The sequence below is a fragment of the Drosophila santomea genome, chromosome 2R (assembly GCF_016746245.2).
Source record: "Drosophila santomea strain STO CAGO 1482 chromosome 2R, Prin_Dsan_1.1, whole genome shotgun sequence".
In the NCBI taxonomy this organism is placed as follows: Eukaryota; Metazoa; Arthropoda; class Insecta; order Diptera; family Drosophilidae; genus Drosophila; species Drosophila santomea.
In genome coordinates, this window is record NC_053017.2 from 7,800,321 (window position 1) to 7,824,531 (window position 24,211).

Sequence of the window (24,211 nt, forward strand, 5' to 3'; positions counted from 1 at the left end):
TTGGCAGTGCATTTGGCTGAGTTTCATACATTTCATACATAATCCTCTTACCGTAATGTGAATCGCAGCATTAACCATTGGAAGGAGCCCCACGCAGCAGGTCGCATCAGAGCTTATCTATATGGATAATTTCGCATATCTTAAGCCGGTAATCATTGCGGGCTGTTTCCGAAGTCGCACTTGTCGCCATTTGCCGGCTCACTTATCTTAACGAGCGAGCAACTTAACAAGTCTTATTATGCATCTTCAAACACCCCAGGGGAGGTGTTAGCTTACCCCTCGAAGACCTCTTTCCTCGAAAACCCACCCGCAAAGGCGATGAACAAATGTCACCCCCACGGCCGAGTCCTTGGGTATAAATTATCAAAAAAAAAGGGAAGAAGGCGTCATGGAATTGCAGTTTCGAGGCAGTGCACTGCAGATGATTCCCGGAATCCAGGGCTTTTCGGAGCAGCTCCTGCTGGATTGCATCTGGCTTTCCCATTTTCCCCCGCTCCTCGCTCTTCGCCCTTGTTTTCTTGCTGCCTCGGGGGAGCAATCAATCGTCGCGTTTTCACTGCTCGCTTCATTAGTTTTCCCTACCGCCAAACATTAGTTTGATTGTGTGCCCAAGTGAGGGACAGGTTGAAAGAGAAAAGAAAGGAAAGAGAAATGCAGGGGGGCAGGGGGGAAATCGGGGAAACCCAGAAGGAAACAACAACCACACACCAGCTGGAAATGTATGTTCAATCTTAGCGACTTTTAATGGAATTGAATTAAAATTGTTGCCATGGTGCTGAGTTAAAAGTGGGTGCACTTATACCAAGGCTGGCCCACATAAGCTATTCGCCCTCCCCCAATTTTCCGTGCCACAGGCATTTTCCATCATTTGCAAATTGAAATACGCGCTGTACATTTTTGCTTTGAGGCATGCTCCCAAAAAAAGCAAGGAATTACAGCAGCCGAAAGAATCTCTTGGGGCAGTTTTTTGCCCTCAGAACCATCTAATGAAACGACGACAGGACACCAAGTGAAGCACACTTTTTGGCCCAGCTGAAGTGGTCGGCAAAGTGTCAAGTGCATTGCTTTTCATATCCTTGTGGGGCGGGGCAGTGGTGGTTGTGTTAGATCCTGGCTGGACGGATGGATAGAAGGCCGGGTGAGCTGCAAATGAAGGTTTCCAGCAAAAGTCCAGGGATGATGGGCAGAGGTCCTGCAGCAAATGGAATGTAAATTGGTATACGCGGGAGAAGGATGCTGAAGCAGGATCAGCTGGCGGGGTAAAAGGTAAAGTTCTGTCACGAATGTTGATGAGAAGGGAGAATTAGTTTCATAAATTGGTGTCCTAAAAATATATAGATTTCCATATTAAGCTGTATTAAACTATTAAGAAAAGAAAGGGATTAGATTGAGTTTTTATTGCAATAAACTAATTAATTGTAATCAATTATTTCCAAATTCTATAATATACTATTTTTTGTAGGCGTTTAAGTAATATGCTTTTATTTTGATTGCAAAGTAAAATTTATAACACAATTATTTATGTACACAGCTTGGAAAACTGAAGAAATCCCATCAAAATTATACAACCTACCACCCCAAGCACATCTCATTAACTCCACAAATTTTAGTGGCACTAATAACCAAAAGTTACAATCAAGATACAAACAGCTGCAGCATCAGGAGTCAAGTGCTGTAATGGTCTACACAATTTTGCTTGCGAAATGAAACCACAGTTTTCCACTTCACATATTCCACCCCTATTGTCCAGTCCACTATATCGCAGCTATATCGCAGCTTTTCCAAGCCGACTCCTCGAATGCCACTTTCCATCAAAGTCAAAGCAAACAAAAACATTTCTGGAATTTATGCAAACGGCGGCTGGTGTTTGCATAACCATAAATTACAGCCCTTCCCCTTTTTCACTTGTGAATGGTCAACGGATTTTTGGACTGGCTTGATGTTTTGGCTACTGTCCATTTTGGCCAACAATTTGGGAACCACCCCGACTGCTTGGCCGAAAGTCTCAATTGCAAATTGCAAATTGCAAACAGCACATTGAGGCATGCAATTTGGCTTTCCGTACAGCCACACCGCTTTCCTGGCATTTTCCCGTACTTTTCCGAAGAGAACTTGTCGCGAGGCGCTAAGCTGTCAACTGTCAGGCATAGTTGCCTGTCCTTGCGAAAGGACATCCGCACTCGCAGGATGCTGCGGAAGCTGTGGATGCACCCACAGCCAAGGGTGGCTCTAAAACTGCACCCAAAAATCGTTTACTCCTTGTGAGGAGGGTGGGAGTTTCGATTCCGCGGGGAGGATGGTTGTAAGCCATCCAGGGGATGGCCATTCGCAAGTCGCGTGTCGTGCGGCTACTTTATGGATCCAGACCCAAAAACACCCTGTACCCCATCCGAAAAACGCCTCTGATTAGTCCAATAAGTTGTAAAAAGTGTCGCCTCGACTGCTGATGCTGCCACTGCATTCCCTTGGTGATTATCAGATGTACTGTCGTTGGAGGGTTGGGATTTCATTTCGATAACTTTTTGATTTATGACCGGCAATAAATGTTCAATGCATTTTATAATTATGTTCCGCCTACGGCGACAAATGAATGGAAAATGCCAATGCCATATGTGCAAAATTGTACATAATTACGAATGGAATTTTTACTTGTGTTTCGCTGGAAAAATTATGTTGCATTTTGTGCAACTCGATAATGCACTGTTCAAAAAGAAAGTAACAAAAAACCATATAATTTGGTATTGAACGCTTTTTCCGATCATCAACAATTCATAAAACTATATCAATTCCGAGTAAGCTGAGTACTGAGCATAGCATAGAACGCTGCAATAAAAAATTACCATTTCAAATGGTTAATCATCTCAGTATTTCATTTATGAACTCACGTGAATCCCTTTTCCATTTAAAATTCAGGCAACTGCGAATTAACAAAAAACACCAACAAAAGTCTGTTGCATACATGCAATAAAAAGAGAAATTATTTCTGTTTTCACGTTTAACAGTTAAGCAAGCACGGATGTCCTCGGTAAGGAACTCCAGCTGCCTCTGTCAATATTGTAAAAGCTTCAACTCATTGCCCTGCACGTTGCCCCTGGGATTTTGCAGCAGTCCCCGACCAAAGAAGAGCAGATTAAGCTGCAATTTATAGGGAAAATATTTTTGTACATTCGTAACTATATTGGCGGGGAAAAACAATAATTTTTAATTTTCATTTTAATTTTTCACCAGTCCTTCGAGGCAAATCCAACTGGCGGCACAGACTTCGTTTAATGCGCTCTGCTGTTATTAATGCAACATTTTGCTGCACGTGCGATGGCGATGCGAAAGCGGGAGCTCTCTCTTTCATTTTCCGGCTCGAAATGCACTGCCTTTCCGTTAACTGCACATTTCATATTTTCCCGACACACTTAAAGTTTTCAATTCGCCGCACTACAAGCTGGGAAGGTCCTTTGCTGCAGGCCTCGGGGTTTCGGACCCATTTTATTTACATGGACGGAGGCTCCGTCGCTGTCACTTAGTGGCCGCATGCGGGACATTAAAGGCAGTCATCCAGTCAGCCAGGACGAAGAATCCTCCTTCTCCTTCCCCATCTCCTCGCCCACTTCGTGCTCCACACTCCACTGGAAAATGCAGCCCTGACAGCTAAATGCGTTGCACTTATGCTTAAAACATGTCAGGCCGCCAGACAGCACTCAAACAGACGTAGAAAGAAGCTCTTCCAAGAGGGACATTCCCCCTTCTAGTCCTAAATGATAGTTATAGTAATAGACCGGCAGGAAATGGAACAGAAGCCGAAGATTAGGTTCTCTTGGGAAATAGTTCTCCGAAGGACTCGGCGTGTGCGGGGAATAGTTTTGCAGCATAATACGACTTTACTTGAGGTTTAAGTCAGGCATTTTTAAAGAAGGAAAAATGTATCATTAGCTTTGTAGAAAGCTTTGGAAAGCTGTTGATTTGCAATTTATTATTTATCAAGAAAATTTAGAATTACATATGTTTTAAAAAAAAACAGTTTTTGGTGTGCAAGCTTCGGAAGGTATTTGACTTTAAATTTAATAAAGTCCTTGAAAGCAAGTGCTGGCTTAAAAGTTACAAAAGTTTTTCACTAAAAATATATATTTCCCAGATGACTTGAAATTGCGAGGTAAGCCAACAAGTTTGAAATTTAAATTTAAAATAGCAGCGTCTGGACGGCGACTTAGTTGCTTTTCCCTGGCCAAACAAAACATCAAGTCCCATGCATTATTTAACAATAATCGTGACAGATTTATAATGTCCCCAGATCCTGTTTTGCTTCCTGGTTGCCTATACCTATTGCAAAAATGCATCAGAGCAGCAATGTTGAAAAGGGAAAAGTTTCAGGATCCTTTTCTTTTCTTTTCTTTGCTTTGCTTTTCTATTTTATTTTATTTTTCGTACTTTTGCTTATGGGATAATCGCCAGAGCGGAGCTGGGAAAGTTTCCTGGGCCTCGTTCCGGTTCTTTTAGGGAGCTGTGAAAAATTATAGCCATAATTTTTGGCCACTAACCAGACTGGGCAGGCTTCCACGGAGGCTGGCAGTCGGCACTTTGCTGTTTTCGACCAGTTAATGCATATTTTAAACTGCTTTGTTGGTCTTGTGCGGTGGGTAGTAGTGGGTAACTGAAAATTGCGCATTTTGGCTTATTGAGAAATTTATTTATTAAATTCTAGTTGCAGCTTGAGGCTGGTGCAACTAATTAAAAGTTTTGGTTTTTTCGCCCTTGGGCAGGAACAGCTTGCATTGGCGCGTCGCGCACTTATAAATGCCAGAAGGTCTGCAGTCTGGACTTTGAAAATATGCAATTAATTTACTAGTCAATGCAGCCGAGTATGCTGAGCACATAAAATAATTGCATTGTTTCTGGAATTCCTTGGCAAGCGGCAAAAAGATTTCCACAACGCAATTATTTACATTTCTTTTGGCGCAAGATGCCTGCTATCTTTCCCATTTTTCTCTCCGCAGCTGTTGTATATTTGTGCATTTGAAAGGTAAGAAAACATGGCAAATAAATCAGTGCACAATGCTGGAAAAAGGACTCTTTTCTTATTTTTTTGGGAAGTAAAGGAACTTGAAAACCAGAGGTAAAGTTACCTCAGCAAAATAGCTTTGCTGACACACTTTACCTAAATGTAAATGGAAGTAAACAGAAATGACTACAATACTCTAAGGATAGAGAGTTGCACATAAGCTTAGTGCTGATTGCAATAATGGCGATTAAATACAATTACAAATTCTTCTTGGAAAACCATATGGCTTTTCCAATTAAAATAGAGTAAATATTTTATTTGCTTGTCCCATATACTTTAAAATTCATTGAAATGCTCTTCCTGGTTTGTTATTCTTGCATACCCATAACTTCACTAAATATGGTTTGCATAACTTTGAAGGTAAACAGGCAAAAAATGGCTTTCCAAGTAAAGTGCAATCCACAAAGATTCTTTTGTACCTCCGGTTTTGCTGAAATCCAGATTCCGAATCGGCTTTCTTGTTTAACTGGCCAACTTTGAAGGTAACTTCCTGATGGGAAATGGCTGGCTTTTTGTGCAAATACTAATAGCATTAAATATTTATCATTGTGAGCTGTCAAACAGCAACGACAAAGCAAACGTCTGAGATTTGTAGCTAATTAGAAGAGACCTTAACTCACCAAATTGACAAGATGAATGGCCAAAGACGTAACCTAGTGATAAGAGTTATAACAAGCAAATAACAACGAAAACCAAGGGTGAACGACAGGATAAAAGGAGTATGGGTGTGGACACAGAAATTTATGACGTGCACCCCAGAATGTAGGCTACAACACACACCAAATCCCCATATACTCCAACTGGGGGGCTATCAATAACGATTTTTTGCCCGGCTTCCGATGTTTTTGTGCTACTTTGGGGCTGCGACATAAATGCCATAAAACTAATGCCCAAATGTGTCCCTGTGCAGAATCATTGTGGAAAATACACTAAAAAGGGTAGTGGAAATGTGTTTAGAATTCAAATACTCTCACACTTAGTGCATTGTAAGTACTATAAAAATGTAATTGTGCAACTGAAATAAATAATCTGTTATAAGTTTTTTGAAAAGTTTCAAAAATGTCTTCCCGCATCACCTAACAAATCACCCCAACAAACCGATATACCCTTTCCTTTGCCAAAGGTTAGTTCAGAAGATACGTTTGGGGGACCCTTTGTGAGAAATTAATAACCTGGTTTTACTGTATTTTCCTTTTTGTTTTGTCGTTTGCTGATCCTGTTTTTTTTCGCCCCGGGTCGGGGTGCTGCATGTTGGCCTAGGGGGTTGGGGAGGATTTATTTGCCGGAAATAAATATTAGCCGCAGTCAAACACACTTAAGCCTACGCAGGCGACATCGCCGAGTCCTGTGTGCCATTTATAGTTTTACACAGGCTTATAGCTTCCTTTACACGCACGTACGGCTCGAAGGACCTTCAGGATACTTGATATATGGTGTCAGAGTGTGTGTGGGTTCCCAGGCGCGCTGATTCCCATAATTGATTTTGTATCGGACCTCGATAAGGGGATGTTGGCCAATATTGGACCCAAACTGCATATTGAATTTCAAAGACTTTTTCTCGGCGGAGGCAAAAAAGTCCTTCTTCCATCAATTACGCCCACTGAACATCCCAGCCCAGATTAAACGTCAACTACAGTACGGTTCGTCGTATAAAATGCAATATGTGCCCTAGTCATAATCAAATTGAACTAAATTCATTTAAAAACTTGTAGCCTCAAAAAGGAATGTAATCCTCCCTGTTGTGTTGTTCCACCTGTAATAGACCTGCCATAGACAACCTCCTTCTCAGGATGCGGGAGTTCACTCAGTCCTGTTGAAGGGGGTTGATTGAGCAAATGGCGAGTAAGGACATCTGAAGTACACAGAAAACGTATGTGCAGGAATAGAAACCAAGAAAATAAAAGCATTTTGTCTTTTTTATAAGATTTATTTCATATTTATTATTTGGATGTGATTACTTCGATTAACCATAAATCAGATACTTTTTAACTCACTTTTAATGAAAACAAAAAAGAGTTTGCCATAATTAAAGAATACTGATCCTGAGTTAAAAGTGTTCATCGCCGTCAGAGCTGTCAAAAATTTGATAGATAACAAAGATCTTATCTCCAGAATTGTATTAAGCTGCTATCCATCATTAGATCAGCTAGAGAGAACTCCTCAGCTAACCCTCGCCGTTGCAACCACCAAAACACCCACCGCAAAATAAAGGGGCGAAACAACAAAGAACAAAGAGCAATCTCGGGGAATCGGAGTTTGAGTATCGCAGACGGGCGGAAAACAGAAGCCTCACCTAAGGCAGCAAAAGCTGGGAAAATGTTGCACAGGTTGCCCCTGCCAACAGGAACAGGGACAGGAACAGGAACAGAAACAGGATCATGCGGACATATCAAGGATGTCTGTTGCAGTTACCCTGGAGTGTATACCACCCACCTACTCCTGGGGCTTATGGAGTGTTGAATCATTTGTTTTTATGTGCCCAGCAACCCATCCCTCCTGCACTCGCATCCCGGAGTCCTGGCGACCGTAAACTATAAGCGGGGGTTTCGGGTGGGCGGAACGAAAAGGTCACCCAGGCGCAGTCCTCCCCCGAGTTATTCCAATGCTAAGCTAAGCCTTAAACTTGATATGGAAAGTATAACAAATATTTATGCTCTGAGCTGTGTTATTAGATTTTAATTTCTTGCACCCACGGACATGATTGCCCACCCTTGTCGTACATCCGGTATCCCAGCTATTTCCGGGTGAAGCGTGCGAATGTTTCTGGCTTGTATTTGCATTTGATGTGGGTGTGGATTGCTCAATCCCCCTGGCAATTGCCGCCCCTGAATTTTCCGCCAGCATTGTTGTGAGGTGTCATGGCCAGTAATTGAGTTTGAGCTTCAGTTTGCCGGAGCCCGCGCTCTCTGCTCATTTTGGCATTTGCTGATGCAACTTGCAAATATTTGACTAACTGCCTTCGTTAAACAACAATTTTTTCTTTTGCTAAATTTTCCGCTGCGGCAATGCGAATTTCCCTAGCTGTACGTGATGAAAGCCAGAGAAAGTTTTCCACCCTCAAAAGGGGGTGTACGAGGTACGAAACGACGTTTACCAAATTACATTATTAGAAATTGATGGTTCCGTTTCTCTTTTGGACGGGGAATCGTCAGCACTTTTCGAGCACTCACTGCGAAAGTGTTTCAAATGTTTTAACCAGTTTGGAAATGGGTTGTCACACTTTTCACGGGGCGAAAAGGGAGCAAGAGTAATGAGCAGGGTCCTTTCTAACACCTCTTTGCATAGCCAGACTTCACTGCCACTGGCATTGCGAGAATTTTTAATAATATACCCAAACCAACCGCATTTCAACTCAGTTTAGCCCTCCATTTATCCAGCTTCCCTTGTGGCTTAGCCACATTTCAACTCTGCAAATTCACCGGCAACCTCATTTCAAATGTTTCGTGGTTGGGGTCCTTGGGTTCACTAGCTACGCATGCAAATGCAAGTTTTTAGCCCTCCGGCGTCATTGAAAAATGCATTTGCCCTTTTTGTTTTTCTAACCTGGCTAGACCCCTCGGAATTTCTTGCATCCACCTTGCTGGTGCATTTGCATATTTTTTAAATATTTGAAAATATCGTTGACGGCGTAAATAATGATCCCGACCGCAATAAGCAAGAAGATCTAGTGCTAGGAAAGCTGCGTGTCACTTTCCAACGAGTTACGCAAAGGCAAAAGATTTACCGGCGAGCCAAAGAGAATTTAATTTATAGATGATTTATTAGTAAATGGTTTTAAAAGGTGGCAAAACGTCAGTATTTCAGTACCTTTCCAATTTATTTTAAACTTTTTAACATATTTCTCGGGTATTCCTTACACCTCCCCGCAAATCAGTTTTTCCAGAATAATTTAAAAATGCATAACGGACAAGAATAAAATTTTTTTGCAAAATCGCTTCTCCGCCTTTCGGGCATAAATGTCGCTGAATTTGGCATAGATTTGCATGGCAATGAGAATCGGGAAGGAGGAGCATCCAGGAGGGCCATGGATATGCAGAGATAGGAGTGTCCGTGCCATATCGACTGGCGACATATTGCAAAAACTGACTGTGGCATTTGGCATCCGTTCGAGTTCCGGTTCCATTTCGGGCCCTAGCTTGATTTTTTCCACCGGACAGTGGCAATAAAAATGAAAACGCCCGGAGTGCAGCGCCAGCACAGGAAGTTGGACTACTTTCATCCAGTCCAGAGCCCCGTCTGTTTGATAAGCTCGGGAGGGGATGGGATTGGATTGGATGGCATGGGATGGCATTGGATGTGGTGGGGTGGGTGTTTTTTGTAGCCCCAATCGCAGGTGACACTGCTTTTGTTGGGTTAATTGTTTGCTTTTTCCCATTTATCTAGCTGGAAGCAGCCGAGTGACGAGGACTCGACTCGAGCTGCCTGCCGCTTGCACACTATTAATCAAGTAGATTGGGCTTTCCCCGTGGAATTCCCAGCGGATGCGGCTGGCTTGTTTATAATTAATGTGATGTGTGTGTCTGTCTGTTGAGTTGACTCTATGCAAATTCCCCAGACGCGCTGTCCTTCAGCTTTTCGCCGCCTGCTAATGAAACGTCGTCGAGTTTTGATGGCTGCTTGGAAGGAAGCTTTATCCTGGAGCAGGCCAATCTAACTTGCAGCCGAACTTAATAAACACTCGCGTCGAAAATTGCAAAGTGCAGCGATAAAGTTTTTCATTAATCTCTGGCCCCTCAGCGAATTTGAAGTTTAATCCTAGTCGAAAATTGCTTAGCCACACAGCCCCGTGTCATTTACACTGGCTCCACCGCAATTAAATTGAATAAGTTGGGGCTTTCTTTCAGTGGTAAGGGCCACCTGAGCTCCTTTTGGAGTTTTCCGCTTGTCAAATTGATATTTGATTCATGACCAGCGCATTTGTCAAGTCATTCATCTTTCTCCAGACTGAACTCAACTTTTTCGCCACCTAAGCCCCCACTTTTTGCTCCTTCCATTTCTCTGAGTGATGAATGTACAGTGTTAGCAGTAGAGGCAACCATTGAGCTCGTCCTGGTCGTGATTTTCTGCCCCTACAGTGCACTCCTCGGAGCGAATCGAGCTGAGTATATTAGCAATGGCAATATATTTGCAATAATTTTAGAATTCATTGCAAGTTCTTGAGCCAATGATCTTTCCTTACAGTTCTGCCAAACGACCTTTGGATCAATTTAATATTTAAATATGACTAAAAAACCATAGATAGAATATATATACCTATATTTAGATTTTGGTTAAGGATGTAACTAGAATATTTGTTTGTGAAATTGTACATATTATTTATTTATCTTGTGAAAATATTTCTCATAAGCACGAGTGCCAACTAACCCAAAACTATAGAGCATCGTTCCAGAGTCTCACTGCATTTGATTGCTTATGATTTCTTACTTTAGATAAATGGATATATTTCTCGTTGATTTCACTTAAGCTCAGGCCGCAGCCCCTGAACATATTAGGCTGTCCCGAAAAGTCCCTTTGGGCCGTCGGTTGTGCCTCCTCATCATCATCATCTGAGGCTCCTTTGTCCTTCGAATCCTGTGACCATTCCGTGTTTGGTAACGCGGGCACGTAATAAGCAAAAAAAAAAGGAGAAATAAGAAGCACGACCAAGAGGGAGAGAAGTGGGGTGGAATGAAGTTTTTGTATGTAAAGGTTTACATTTCATTCCTGCACGATTTGTCAAGTCAGCGGAAATCGTGCCGGCCTATCAGCGTGGCACAAAATTGAAAAATTGCTTTGCGTGCGGACGAACTTATGAGAAAGTCATAAAAATGTTCTCCAACTTTTGCCTTGATTTGTGGTCGAGTCAAACGCAAACTTACCTAGGCAACAGTTATAACTTGGCCAACTAGCCAACTAGCCAACTAGCCGCAGGTGCCAACCGCAACGAATACGTAAATCCCCCTAAAACCCCAGGGATTTTCGTGGCGTGGAGTGGGTTTGGCTCCTGCCAAATTGTAGTGCAAATATTTTGGTTGTTTTCCGCTCTGGCACTCGAAACTGCACGGCGGCTAATTAGGGACGTTTTCGGTGCTGTGTAAATAGTCATGGTTTCAGCGAAACACCCCTTTCATTGCCTCGAAAAGTGGCAGGCAATGGAAGTTAAAATAAACTTGTTTCCGATGATTCTGCTGGGAGTGTTTAGACTGCTTCTTGCTGGCGCTATATTTATTTGGCCAAAAGCAACAGTTCCATGGTATCGAAAAGTGGTTAGAATGGCAGCGAGTTTAAACCATTTGATGATTCGCTGAGTTCCTGCAAACTAGCATATAAATTATTTGTTCAACTTTATTATATTATCTAAGCCATATAAAATACGCTTTAAAATAACATTCACATATACAGATTAACATCTCGCGTAATTTGAGCGTGCTATTATAAATCCTTTTATAAATAATATGTTTGCGTGCTGTACTTAAATATTTTAAACGTTAGGCGAACCAAGTCGCTAAATGCCACTTGGGTTTTTATGAAAATAAATGTAAGGAAGTAATCGCTACTGATAAAAGTTGTTTTTGCAGCCAGGAGTGCCTGTCATATTTATTTTTAATCTTCCGCAGCAGTGACATTAATAACATCATCTCCTGAAACATAAAACTGCCTTCTTGCATGTATTCCTCACTTCCCAGCAAATATTCCCAGAGTGTTTCCCACCAATTCTGTCCTTGTAGTCCTGGTGCGTGTTAAAAAATAATTTCCCTAGATAATTTGACAGGACGCGTGGGCAGTGTCCCCACCCTAAAACTTGCCATCCCAAATTCTGCCGCCATTCCCTTGTTGTTTCAGCTAATAGCAGGCAAAGTTTGAGTTTGCCAAAGTTTTGACAAAACTTCCTTTCGCTGGATTGTTATGTTATTTTTTGGTAAAACTTTTTCGTGTTCCTGGAACTTGTTTTGATTTCATTGTTTATTTATTTAGATGTGAGTGTTCGCAGCGTGTTGATTTAATTGAGCCAAATGTGTTATGAGGCCATCAACTTAATAGGGGGCGGAGTTAATTACTTACTTTCCCCATTTTCCAGAGCAGGAGCACAAAAGCGGCTTTATGGACAGACCAAACACGGTGCCCCCCCCGGAAGTATGCAGCCAAATATTTATAGCATGCCAATTGACTAAGGGACAAAATGAAAAAGAAGGCGCTGCGTTGAGGGGGCGTATTAATTTAACATTATGCGGCAGACAGAGCAAAATAATAAACAAAAATATGCCGTGTATCGTTTAAATTGTTTATACAGCACGAGAAATGTGTTTTCCGAAATTCCTGGCCCCCTGGCCCCCTGCAGACCTGCAGCTTGACAGGCTTAAGCCCAGGAACGTGACCTGAACGGGCGGCACATTGTTTGCCCAACTGTTGTTATTATTCCCTTTCAATATTTGTGTGTGTTTGTGTGGCGGGAGGGGGCGTGGCAGGTCCTGTCAAATGAAATCCGTCTGGATACACACATATATGTACATACGTGTGTGTTTGACCCACAGCTACGTCCAGTTCGGATTGCTTTTGTCCTTTTGCGTTGGGGGGCCAGAATAAACAGCAAAACAGCAAAACAGCCAAACAGCAAGTGGAGAAAAAAATTGAAAATTGCGTTAAGCCCAGTCTGCTCCACGGAATATTTCTATTTTCCGGTGGAAAACCCTACTCCCAACTTCAGACTCCGCGCCTACTTGTGTAAGCAAGTGAGAGTGATTTATGCATACCGAACCGTCCTCCCACAAAACGCTCAACCTGTCATTGAATAACGCCCCGCCAAAAGCGCGTAGCCCCCAAAGCTGCAACTTCATGTCCTTGTTGACTCAGCCGAATGATTGTTTTCGAGTGTCTGGATTTGCGTCCTTTTAAGGCATAAGCATTATACAAATATCTGAACATTTTGGGGTCTGCTTGGTTAGGGCTTAATGCATCCCCTTTGGAACACAATTTCCATCCGGAATACGAAAGCAATACATTTTTGGTTTTGGTTCATTTCAACAGTGGGCTTTGCATATTTATTTTAGGAAAATGTGTGCTTGTAACGAAATAATTCCTAAGAGCAACGACAATTATATTTAATGAAATCGATTTTAAAGGAAAGGAAATCTGCATAGTATGAAAAAGTTTAGTTTTAGTAAACTAGTTTTGTTTTCTATGCCTAGAAAGTAGCACAATTAGGTAATTATCTATGGGCAGAAGTGAAAGTTCTTAAATCTTTGGTAAATACCTAACAAGCAATTAGGAGCTCATTCAACTCTCGAGTGGGAGAATGTTTCGCAAGAGCATAAGAAGTTATTAGCCAATAACAGACCTTAATGACCCGTTTAAGCCCAGACACAAAGCCACTAGCCAAAAGACCATATCAAAGGCACATAAGCGCTCATTTCAAGCCAAACCACATCACACACTCAAGCCTGCACTCAAACTCGCACCCCCATGTCCACCCAGGATATTCAGGAGCTGTGTAATGTAATCAAGTGTCCACTCTACAGACGTTGGGGCTGGTCAAACAGAATTACGCTGGCCAAAGCCCAACATAGCCCCCAAATTAATTTAATACCGGGATACAAAGGCAAAAAATAGCATAAACCGAATCAAAAAGGGAAATCCAAAGGGGGGAGTGAGAAACACAGTCGCCAGAGTCGGGAAACATTATAATAAAATTAATCTCCATTTGTTTGGTGGGGTGCACGGCCAGTCTGGCCGGGTCCCGCTTTATTAGCATCCAACGAGCTACTGGAGCCAAAAAGTGGCAATTATTCATTTTATGAGCCCACGTTGGAGCGGGGGGAGATGTCGGGGAAAGCATGTGAACCATAAAAATTAAAAATTAGCCCCTGGCAGCTCTAAGGGGATTATGTAACACGCATTCGGGAGAGTCAACAACAGAAGGGGGTTGGTTGGTTGGGGAAAGGAAAGGGCGCTGAACAGTCACCCTTTTCCAGTGACGGCAAAGTCAAGAAAATGAATATTTATGTGACACTCGGGGGAGCCACTCACTTCCAGGCATTGTTATGCGGCAAGCACATGTCAAAATTTTCGCAGCTCAAAAGGAAAACTGCTGCTGGCCAAAAACAGGCGCTTTTGGGGCTTGGCAAACTGCGCTCGGCTTGGGTGTCTAAAATGTTAATGGGTTTTGTCTTGGACCCGGTCCTGGTTCAGGTCCATTCAGGCTCGTCGTCTATTCAAAAATTAAATCCAATTATCAGTTTAAAGACACTCGTTTGCTCCGGGGATTCTCCAGGAAAACTCATATGCATGTCGACTTGGGCTACCCACAGTCCCAGGCCCAGCCAATTTTAATGCAACAAAGTTTCGGTTTAATGATAAACTTTTGTTTGGACCACACTCCTTTTGGGCGGAAGACGTGCAGAATATGGTTTCCTCGATGGCTGCAGTGAATTAAACTTGGAGACGTTAGGAGTTCGGGCTAAACTTGTAAAACTGAACTTGAAAGGTTACTTGCCCCGGGCTCCTAACTGGAATTTGAAAGGTTTCGTAAAGTTCCAAACCGAAACAGGAAAGGTTATAGAGAGCATAGTTGCTAAATGCGAGTTTAAAAGTCGTCGGAGTTTGAGTTTGTGGCACCAATTTTTGCGAAAGGTTAATTTGCTTGGGTTTCTGTGCAAAATAAATGGGGTTTCCATTGTGTTTTTAAAATTAAAAACAAGTTTACAAGCTGTGGGAAAGGTTTTAACTAAAATTTGATCATTTAAATAATATTGTAGTCATTTTTACCGTGCCATTATGCTCTATAGATTGCATGATTCTAGTTCGATGATTTGTGTTGCCTGTAATTTAATCACTATTTAAAATTATACCCTTTTTCACATGTGGCCAATATGGAAAAGTATCAAAAGGGTTTTCCTTGACTGATTTGTTGCTATCCCTCGTCAGAAAGTGAAAACGACAAGGATCCACTCGAGGTAGCAAATAACTAAAAGATTTTGCCTAAGCCTGAAAATAGGCAATGCCTTTTGTAAAATGCCTGCAGAAAGGATTTACAATTTGTGAAATGGATTCAACAATTTACAGGGTGGGGAGTGCAAATAGAATACTTTCCTGACCCGTCCCCAAAAATATTAGCAAAGGTGCCCCGAATTGAAGGGAGCTTTAGATTTCTGGGCAGGTTGAAAAATTCAAGAAATGTAAATAAAATCAACTGCGGAAGGACAAAAGGAACAACAACGGAGGGCAGAAAAAAACAGAAGGTGCCGGTCGACAGGAAAAATATCATTCTGAAAACGCTTGACAGCCACTTACACATGTCAAATGCAACAACACCAAAGTGGATAAGACTAGGAAACCAAAAAAAGAAAAAGGAAAATGAAATACAAATAAAAAAGGAAAAAGGATAACGAGTAAAACGGATATTAGAGTATTAGACAGGAAGCTGGTTGACATGGTTGGCTCTTCGTTTCTCCATTTTGCTCCGAAATGGTTGCCAGATGGCCAGTGGACCAACTTCCCAAGTGCAAGTAGGCGCCTCCCTTTTGTTGCTCCTTTATTTTCCACTGCTTTTTTGGCAGACCAAAGGAATTTTCATGGCATTAACTACACTTGAAGCGTAAAATGAAGCCACGAAGCTCATGGTAAATGCAAGGAATTTCCTAATATTTACCAACGCAAAGTGGAAGGCTTTTCGTGGCCAAAACGAAAAGGGAATTTTACGAATTTAAAATCTTGGCCTCCTAATTGCTGTTGATATTTGGCCAAAAGTCCAAAGCCTGGGTAACTCAATCTGCTCGAGTTTGCGTCTCTGGTCGCTAATTAGCTTACTGTTTCATTTTCATATTTAAATGAACTTTAATTTGGTTTTATCATTAAAATTCTAATTTCCACCGCTTCTCTCTCATTTCAGGTAAGCCGATTTGGCGATTTTGTTTGTCGGCTCGATGTTGTCGATGCTAATAAGTTGTAAGTGGATTAGAAACGTATCGAAAAATCTTGGCAAGTTGGAAGAACAATAATGGGAATTATGCAAAAGTATCTAATTAAATTGCTGAAGTTATTTTCGTGAAAAGATGTATTGACAAGCCGACTAGCTAGTTATGAATTATAATTGAGGAAAATATATAGGTTCAAGTTAGTTTAAATGAGTTTCAGAATTATTGAAAGGACAAAGTAAAAGGAAAAGAGAAAGAGAAGGAGAGGTATTTCGCGTATATATGTAATAAAGTGCAATATCAAAGGCCTTCATGTGACGCAGTTAACCTGTGAACTGCCATAATAGTCTCGATTTGGTCACTCGCATGTGATTAACGGGCATCGAAATGCCCATTAAGCAACTGGAGACAAGCGGCTTTCATCGCTCTTTGTGCAGTGCGCATTACGGGCTCATTAAGCTCCACCGACGTCCTCATTAAATTTATACACATTTAATTGACTTTATGCCCAGACACGACCACGGAAGCCAAAGGAAATCGGTGTCGATGTGGCGTCTGTCGGGGCCATCCTATCCTAGTTAGCACGTCGTAAAAAACAGGCATTTTTACCATAAACTCGTGCACCCTTTATGTACCGCACTCACATGCATCCTGCCATAGTGCCATAGTGCATGCATGTATGTACATAGTTTACATGCTCACGCATAAGGGCTTAAATAATAAAGCCAGCTGCCTCAGACGCGTGCTCCACGCTCATAATTATGTGACATCCGACGAGCTGAAAGTCCGCATGAAAGTTTAAAAATGCTGAAAGCAGAGGCGAAAAGGCAGAGTCATGTGCGCAAAAAAATAACATGGCTTTGTAAAAAACACAGACTGCTTGTTACCTACTAATGATGTAATTTTAAAGTAGATAGTGTCATGGAAGGATCAGATTTAAACTGTTTGTTAATAAGTTTCATTCATGCAGCAAACGCAACAAAATAATGTTGAACCTGTCGAGAAGGCTAGAACTTTTAGAACTAATCAATTTGGAGCATTAACTTTTTGATCAGCTGAATGGGAAGCACTTTGTCGAGCACTCCACACTTACAGGGTACCAACAACAGTCAATATCTCTGGGCCTGCAACATTGTTGCCAAGCAACATGCAAATGCTCCATTGGCCGTAAAGTCAAGAGGGAGGAACCGAGAAACGCACGGCCTTTACATACTTGTTCTTGTGCCCGTTCTTTATGTTTTATTGATGTTCTCGGAATGGTTTAATATGCTGTAATAATGTGTGATTTGTGGTTTATTTGTAATTTACGAGGTTGTGCTTAAGGAGGACTTAAGTTGGGTGGCGGTGGCGTCCATAAACTTGTTTCGCAATGGTCCATGTAAGATTGTGACACACTATTTAAAAGTGGCCTGTTGGAAAACTATTTTACGATTAAATTTAAGGACGTAGTGCGAAAATTAATTACAGCACGTTGTCACATGAGCTCAACCCTTTCCCTGAAAAGTTATGAAATTATAACAAGTCCTAATGAGACACGATAAATTATGGCGCCATGAACTCAGATGGCTGAAAATCCTCCCCCAACTCGCGCTACATTTTGACCTCCTGTCCCTTCCGCATGTGATCAGTCAAAGGTTTTCCAGCCTCGCACACGGGTTTTCAGTTTTTCTTTTCGTTTTCCGAGGTCCACGCACGCGCTGTCTTTCTAACAAGGAAGGAAGTTGCCCTCCGGTCGGTGCAACGTTGCAATTAATCATGAGGCACGTTGTCAGTTTTTTCCCTCCCAACTTGCTGCTGTACTATTACATATTTTTAGAAGCAGTTTCCCTACTTCCACTTCGACATTTGGCGGCGTTGAACTTGATGCAATTTATTTTGTCAAAGATGCAAGACACGCCTAGTTGGGAGTGTGGCACATGTTTCTCTGGGAGCCAGTGTAACTTGTGTTATTTCTATAAATACGCATTGCCAAGTGATCAGGCACGTTATCTGCCACCGGGGAATACCCAGTCATTGACTCACAATTATATATACTTGGGAACGGGATGAGAGATATTTGAATTCCTCGCTTTTCGTTCAAACACTCCAACAGTAATGCAGTCTTCACTTATTTAAAATTAAATAACAGTAAAGTGCGCTTTTCATAATCCAAAGGTTGCAATTAAGGTTGATTGACAATATAATAAACTAAAATTATATTCCTTAAAAATGTCTATATACCCCAACATCCTATTTGTTTCTCATTAGCCATTCGGACCTTGAACTCTATGTGAGCAGCCTAATTTGTTTTCGAAACGATTTCCCCACTCTCAAGTTTGTTGACTTCCCCCCGACTCCCGCTGCCTGTTCGTTTATTGAACGAATTTTGATTTTGAAGTGCCTGTTGTCAGCGTCCTATAAATAGCCTCGAATTTTTGACACCCCAAATGAGTTGCGCCGCGCCTTTTGTTTGTCTTCTGTGTTAATTAACATGAGTAGTTTACCTAATTAGGCGTAAGCTCTTCACGTTTTCCCTTTGTTTATGTCTGGTGGTGGTGGATCTATATGAAGGTCCGCTCATAACTTGCAACTTGCAACACTCTAAGGCCGATTGATGATGCCGTTTTCACGCCGCATTAACTGCAATTAGTCTTCGTCAGTCCCAAAATTTGCTGTATTGACTTTGGCCGAGCGAGAAGGAAATTTGCGAAACAACTAACAAGCTGGAGGGACATCTACATCTACATCTACATCCAAACCACCATCCCCATCCCCATACCAACCACGTCCTCATCCACAGGAAGCAGCCACTTGAAGGGGCCACTTAGTTGCCATGTTGTTCCCGATGACTCCTCCCCTTGGATGCCCCGAATCCCCTGGATCCCCGGAATGCCGATCCTGTTCCGTGTTGTGGTTCAATGTCGTGTGCTCCTCCATCCTAGACGTCTCGCTGTTGTTCTGCTCCCCAATCCTTGTCAACTTGCAAAATTGTTTGTAAAAATAGCGTGTGGCAGTGGCATAAAGTTGGCGAGGCACTGGCAATGGCACTGGAAACCCATGGGGCTTGGCGGCTAAAAGAGTGGACAAGCTGCATATATTTAGATATTGTTGATGCATTGTCTGGGTTCAGTGGCGTCGAATGGAGAGGGTCCCGTTTAGCAATTGCTTTTGATGTAGACGAAGTGCTGTCAAGGTGGCACTGGTATGGGTGGTATGAGTACTATGAGTGGTATGAATGCTTTGGCGTGGAGTCTCTCGAGTAGCTTCCCATTAAATCGACTGCATCGATAAACTTCAGCCTGGGTTAATCAGAAGTGGTCTGCGGTACGATGTTAAGTGGTGGCTTAGAAAAACAAGTCAAAGGGCGACAAATTGGCAAAATGCTAGAACTATCGTTTTTGATGTCTGACAGGGGAGCAGTCATGGGATCTAGATGCAAAAGAGTGAATAAGGATTGATTTTTATAATAAAAATTTAATTAAAAAAAATCAAAGTGTTTTGTCAACCACAATCCTAACCCTTTTAATTATTTGGTTTTAAATCTATTCAAATACATATTGCTCAATTAGTGTGTGTAAAATTACCTAGAAAGTAAGAATTTCATTGTTTTTTTCATTAAATATCTTATTTTTATTAATGTTTTACTAGGTTTCCTATAAATTAGAAATGTGTTTATTTAGGGCATAAAAACTTAAGCTTTTCGATACCCACAAGTCCGCAATTTATGTATCCATTCCTAGATTTATTTACTGCAGCACTGAAGTATAAGTCCTTGTAAATTCGCTTTGCAACTCTGTGAGTTTGAATTTTCTGATTTAGCTCTTTAGTGACTTTGCATGTCTTATGGCCAAAAGGGGAAAACTGTTGCATGACTGGCTACAAGTTGAATAGTTTTTATTGTAGGGGCTACAGCGCTAATTTCGCACTGGCTTGACAGGTGAAATAGAAGGTTTTAACTTGGAAAACTTTTAAAGTGTCTTGGAAAAAAGGAGAATGCATCCCTTACTGACTTTCCATCCTGACTTTCGCGTCTTGCCTTGTGTCCACCCCATCAATTTGCTGTTCGGGACATCCCCAGAAAATAAGCAAGGATTCTTTCCTTGTTTTTGTTTAACCATTAGCCTTGGGTCAACATGTTGTTGCCGCTGCCATTGTGAAATGTGAATTAATTTTAACTTGACTTATTTGCATTGGCCACCATCTTTGCCACCCCGAACCTGCACCGCTGAAACTGAAAACTTTCCATCTTGAGTGATATTGTATTACAGAACGGAACCCTTACTACACTCCCCTCCCTCTGTTTTCCTCTACTCACGAATACTTTCATTTCATTGTTTTGTGCTGGTGCATTTGGCATGTTGGAGTTGCTGCTTTTCCATCGCTCACTTGTGCCCAAATCTAATTGTTTGTTTTGTAATTTAAATTTGAGATTTTTCCCAAAATGGTTTGAGTAATTGAATTTTCGGTGAGTGTGCACAGATTTCCCATTTTCCATATTCCATTTTCCATTCCACGATCGCTTAATCCGGCAGCAGTAACATTTCCGTTTTACACGAATTTTCTTTCGTGTGTTTCGACGAAATGTTGCCGGCCATCGTGAAAATGTTGCTGGCATTCTACCAAAAATAGACTCCCAACTGGAAGAGGAGCAAGATGCTCCCATTTCTCTCGAATGCTCAGTTCGCTTGTGATCGCGTCGCCTAGCGGTTAGGGAAAAGCGCTTTTCCGTTCGGTTCGGCAAAAAAAAAAAGATCTGAAAAGCGTGCCTAGGTTTCCCCTGGTTCGACTTATTTTTAATGAATTAATTGCGCTTTCGGTCGTTTTTTGTTTAAAGAGCATTCTGAGAAAGAAGTGTAGCAAATGGTTTAATCAAGTGAAATTTATGTGCTTCGGAAAATGCAGTTAATTAAGTGTAAATAAAAATGCGCTTCGCTTTGGCGGGGGTGGAAAATGCCGTTTTTCCGCCCGATAAGATAAATTATTGAATGCTGCACATTAAATGATAGTGCCACCAATAATAAATCAATTTTCGGAGTGCTGAGGGCTTAATGTTTAACAAACAGTTTAATTGAATTCCCATTATAATGAACGAAATGCGTGGTAATTGATGTGGTTAATAAATTTCAAATTAAATAGTGAATAATACAGGTCGTGTTGAATTTCTGAAAAGTTAAAGTCATCAGCATATTAACTTTTAAACAGCAAAATGTATATTTCAATTACATTAGTTGCAGTGAAATAAATAGTACAATTATAATTTTAGCGCCAGCGGATGTACACAAAATAATGTATTTTAAAGGGTTTAATTTTCCTGTTCTCCACCTTATTAATGAACCACAAATCATATTAAAGGGAAAATACTTAATTTTAAAATATTATACAAATTCCCCATGCTTTTGCACAAAAAGGAGCATTTCAAGCTCCAACGAGCTCATTTTTGTGAAACCCAAACCCTTTTAGCCCATCAGCAATGAAGCCATTAGGCAACAATTTCCTTGTGCCCCCCTTTTTCCCTTCCACTTAGCTCCTCAAGCTCCCAATCCGGGACTTTGATTTCCCCCCCTCTGCAAGCTGTTTTAAATTCGAACGTAAAAACAAGCTGTTAAAAGGAGGCACCCTTTTCGGAACAATTTTTTGTTTTCTCTGCCTGTGGCAAACTTTGATTGCTCGCCACCCTGGGCAACTTTTCACCTTGTTGTGCCTCCATTTTTCGGTCGGCTCGTTGCTCGTTGTTCGTTGCGTATGCGTAATACAAGCCAGAAGCTTCTTAAAAGGGTTCTTATTTTCACGATTTTCCTCCGCAACCCACACCCTCGACGTCAATTGCAGGTGACTCATGGCTGTTAAGTTGGCCCAAACACGCCATGGCCTTAACAGCTGTTAACACCGCGCTGCCATTCGTGCGGCATAATAATGAGCAGTTGAGCCCATTCTATCCCTCATTCCGCATTTTAGAGGTAATTAAATTAACGCCAGAAAGTTTTTCTTCTTTGCCTTTGCAGTGTTTTCCAAAGGGTGCCGCAATGTGGCGTCGCATAATTAATTGAAAACATAATCTAAAAAATTGGCCTGCAAGCTTTCGGGTCAGCCTTTTAATCATTATGAAATTGGGTACTATTTTTAGGAGCCCACATATCGATTTCCATTGTGCCTTACTGCGGATGCTGGATGCTGGGTGGTTGTGTCCACTCAGAACTCAGCCCACGTGTCACTCACACTGCGACCGGGCATTTCAACTGGCATCTGTGCTCAATTGCCCGAATGCCCATTGACTTTGGCGCAGTGGCCTGTTTTTAGTCCCTTCGTGTGTATCCTGCGGTCCAATATGCGGTCTTCCTGGCTTTTCTCCTACTCCCTGCGGTCAACCATTGGTGTTTTTTCTTCATTCTGTGCAAATTTTATGCAAAATTAGGCAAGCAGCTGATGCGTCGGGCAATTAGTTTAATGTCTGCATAAAGCAGCTTTCATTGGATTTCCACCAGATAAAGCGGCAGGTCAAGCGGACTAATGGTCGGGAAAACTACCAGCTAAATGTTCGGCTTTTGCTGAAGCTGTCGATGTGTGGATCGCGATAATTGCCCAAATGATGTCCAAAAGTATGCAGATGACACTAATCAAATTGTTATCATTTGTGATCTGTGTCAAAGTCTATGTGAACACATGTGAACTCTGACACTATCTTTTGCTATTATTTGCTACGTCAGTGTATTTAAACAAGTACAGCTTGAATATATATCTTAAGCTGTAATAGATTAATGGGTTTCCCACACCGATGCATTCAAAATTCAAAAACACTTTATATCAATTCCGATCGAACGTATCTTGTGCCCTGTATCTTATATTTTGCCACTTATCTGACCCGTAAATACTCCCCGTTGAGACCTCTCGGAGCAACCGACCCCCGTGCATCGCTAATTCGGCACTTAGCCCCAGCTGGGACATCCTTCACCCCGCCAAGGACCTTATCCGCCTGCCATGAAAGTGCTGGCGGCACTTTAGCCGAACAGTAGGGCAAAAGTTTCGGCCAACTTGCCGGATGATATATATTTTTATATATATTTGGGATTTGTTATGGATCCGTTTGTGTTTTATTTGTGAAAGTTGTTATTTTTTGGCATCTTTTAGTAGGTTGATTTGTGGGGGGTGTGTGTGGATCCGGGCAACTGGGTCATATACATTTTTGATGAGTTGTCATTATTAAAAGCGACAAGCCATCCCTCACCTTTCCTTCTTGACAATCGCTAAACGAAGGGGAGGGCATTGGAGTTTCCGCTTGGCTTTGCCAAAAAGTAAATTTCTATATTTTATTTATGTGACAGTTGACAAGCATTTCTGTCTCAACTTTTACTTTTCCTTTCGCGTTTTTTCCGTTTGCCCATCAGCAGAAATGCTGATTTCCCCTCCCTAACTGAGTTTTCGCAATTTATGTTCTTGTTTATTTGCTGTGCCTTCAGTTTCGCCTAGTTGTTATGGGTAATAAAAGAATTGAGGCGAGCTTTCCAATAATTGTGTCACGAATTGTTATCAATTAATGGACGGGACGACAGCATAGAAGAACAAATAGAAATACTATATTCAGAAGCTTCTTTCACGAGCTCTTCTGCGTGGGCCGTGGAAATTGCCCATAATCACTTTGGGCTTTTTATTCACTTGACACACCTACACAAATGTTTGAATGACGAGGGAGGGGTTTTGAATGGCGGAGACAAGGGCTTAGTTTATTGGCCTTTGTAGGCAATAAAGTGTGGTGGTAAATGATTTTCAGAAAACGAAGGAAGGGCTTTGTGGAGAGCTTTGCCGTCCATTTCAGTGTCATAAAACACTTGAATTGCCTATTTATTTAAAATTGTGTAATCGATTTTGAAAGGCTGCATATGAGAAGTAAATGGCACTAGACAAGGAATTTATTGCACTGTATAAAAACAGAAACTCTGGTCTGCAGATTTGGTCTGCAACGTTGTTAACTCTGCTTCATTTGCATAAATATATTACTATAAAGTACTCGAGCTACAAATATAAAACTACAAAAATATTTTGTTATAGCTGCGAATGCATTTTATTTTATCAAAGTCATTTTCGTAGTATTTTAGATTCATTTAATTTTTTATTTTCAAATATTATCACTACATGATAGCTATTTATAGTTCATAAAAAGCAAACTCTAATTTAATAGCTTTTGTAGGTAGCATTCCGTAAACGCTTTTTAATGCATTAAACATATATTTTAATGCATTTATCGCTTAAAGGCGGTTTTATTGCCCTCTTATGCGATAGACCCATCCTAAACGATGTC

The 24,211-nt window shown here is 41.4% G+C and overlaps 1 protein-coding gene across 2 annotated transcripts in view; it reads left to right on the plus strand.

The window, feature by feature from the left end:
• LOC120446591 (protein sickie) overlaps positions 1–24,211 on the plus strand; it is a 150,843-nt gene that overhangs the window by 19,221 nt on the left and 107,411 nt on the right. The gene's annotated exons all lie outside the window — the stretch shown is intronic.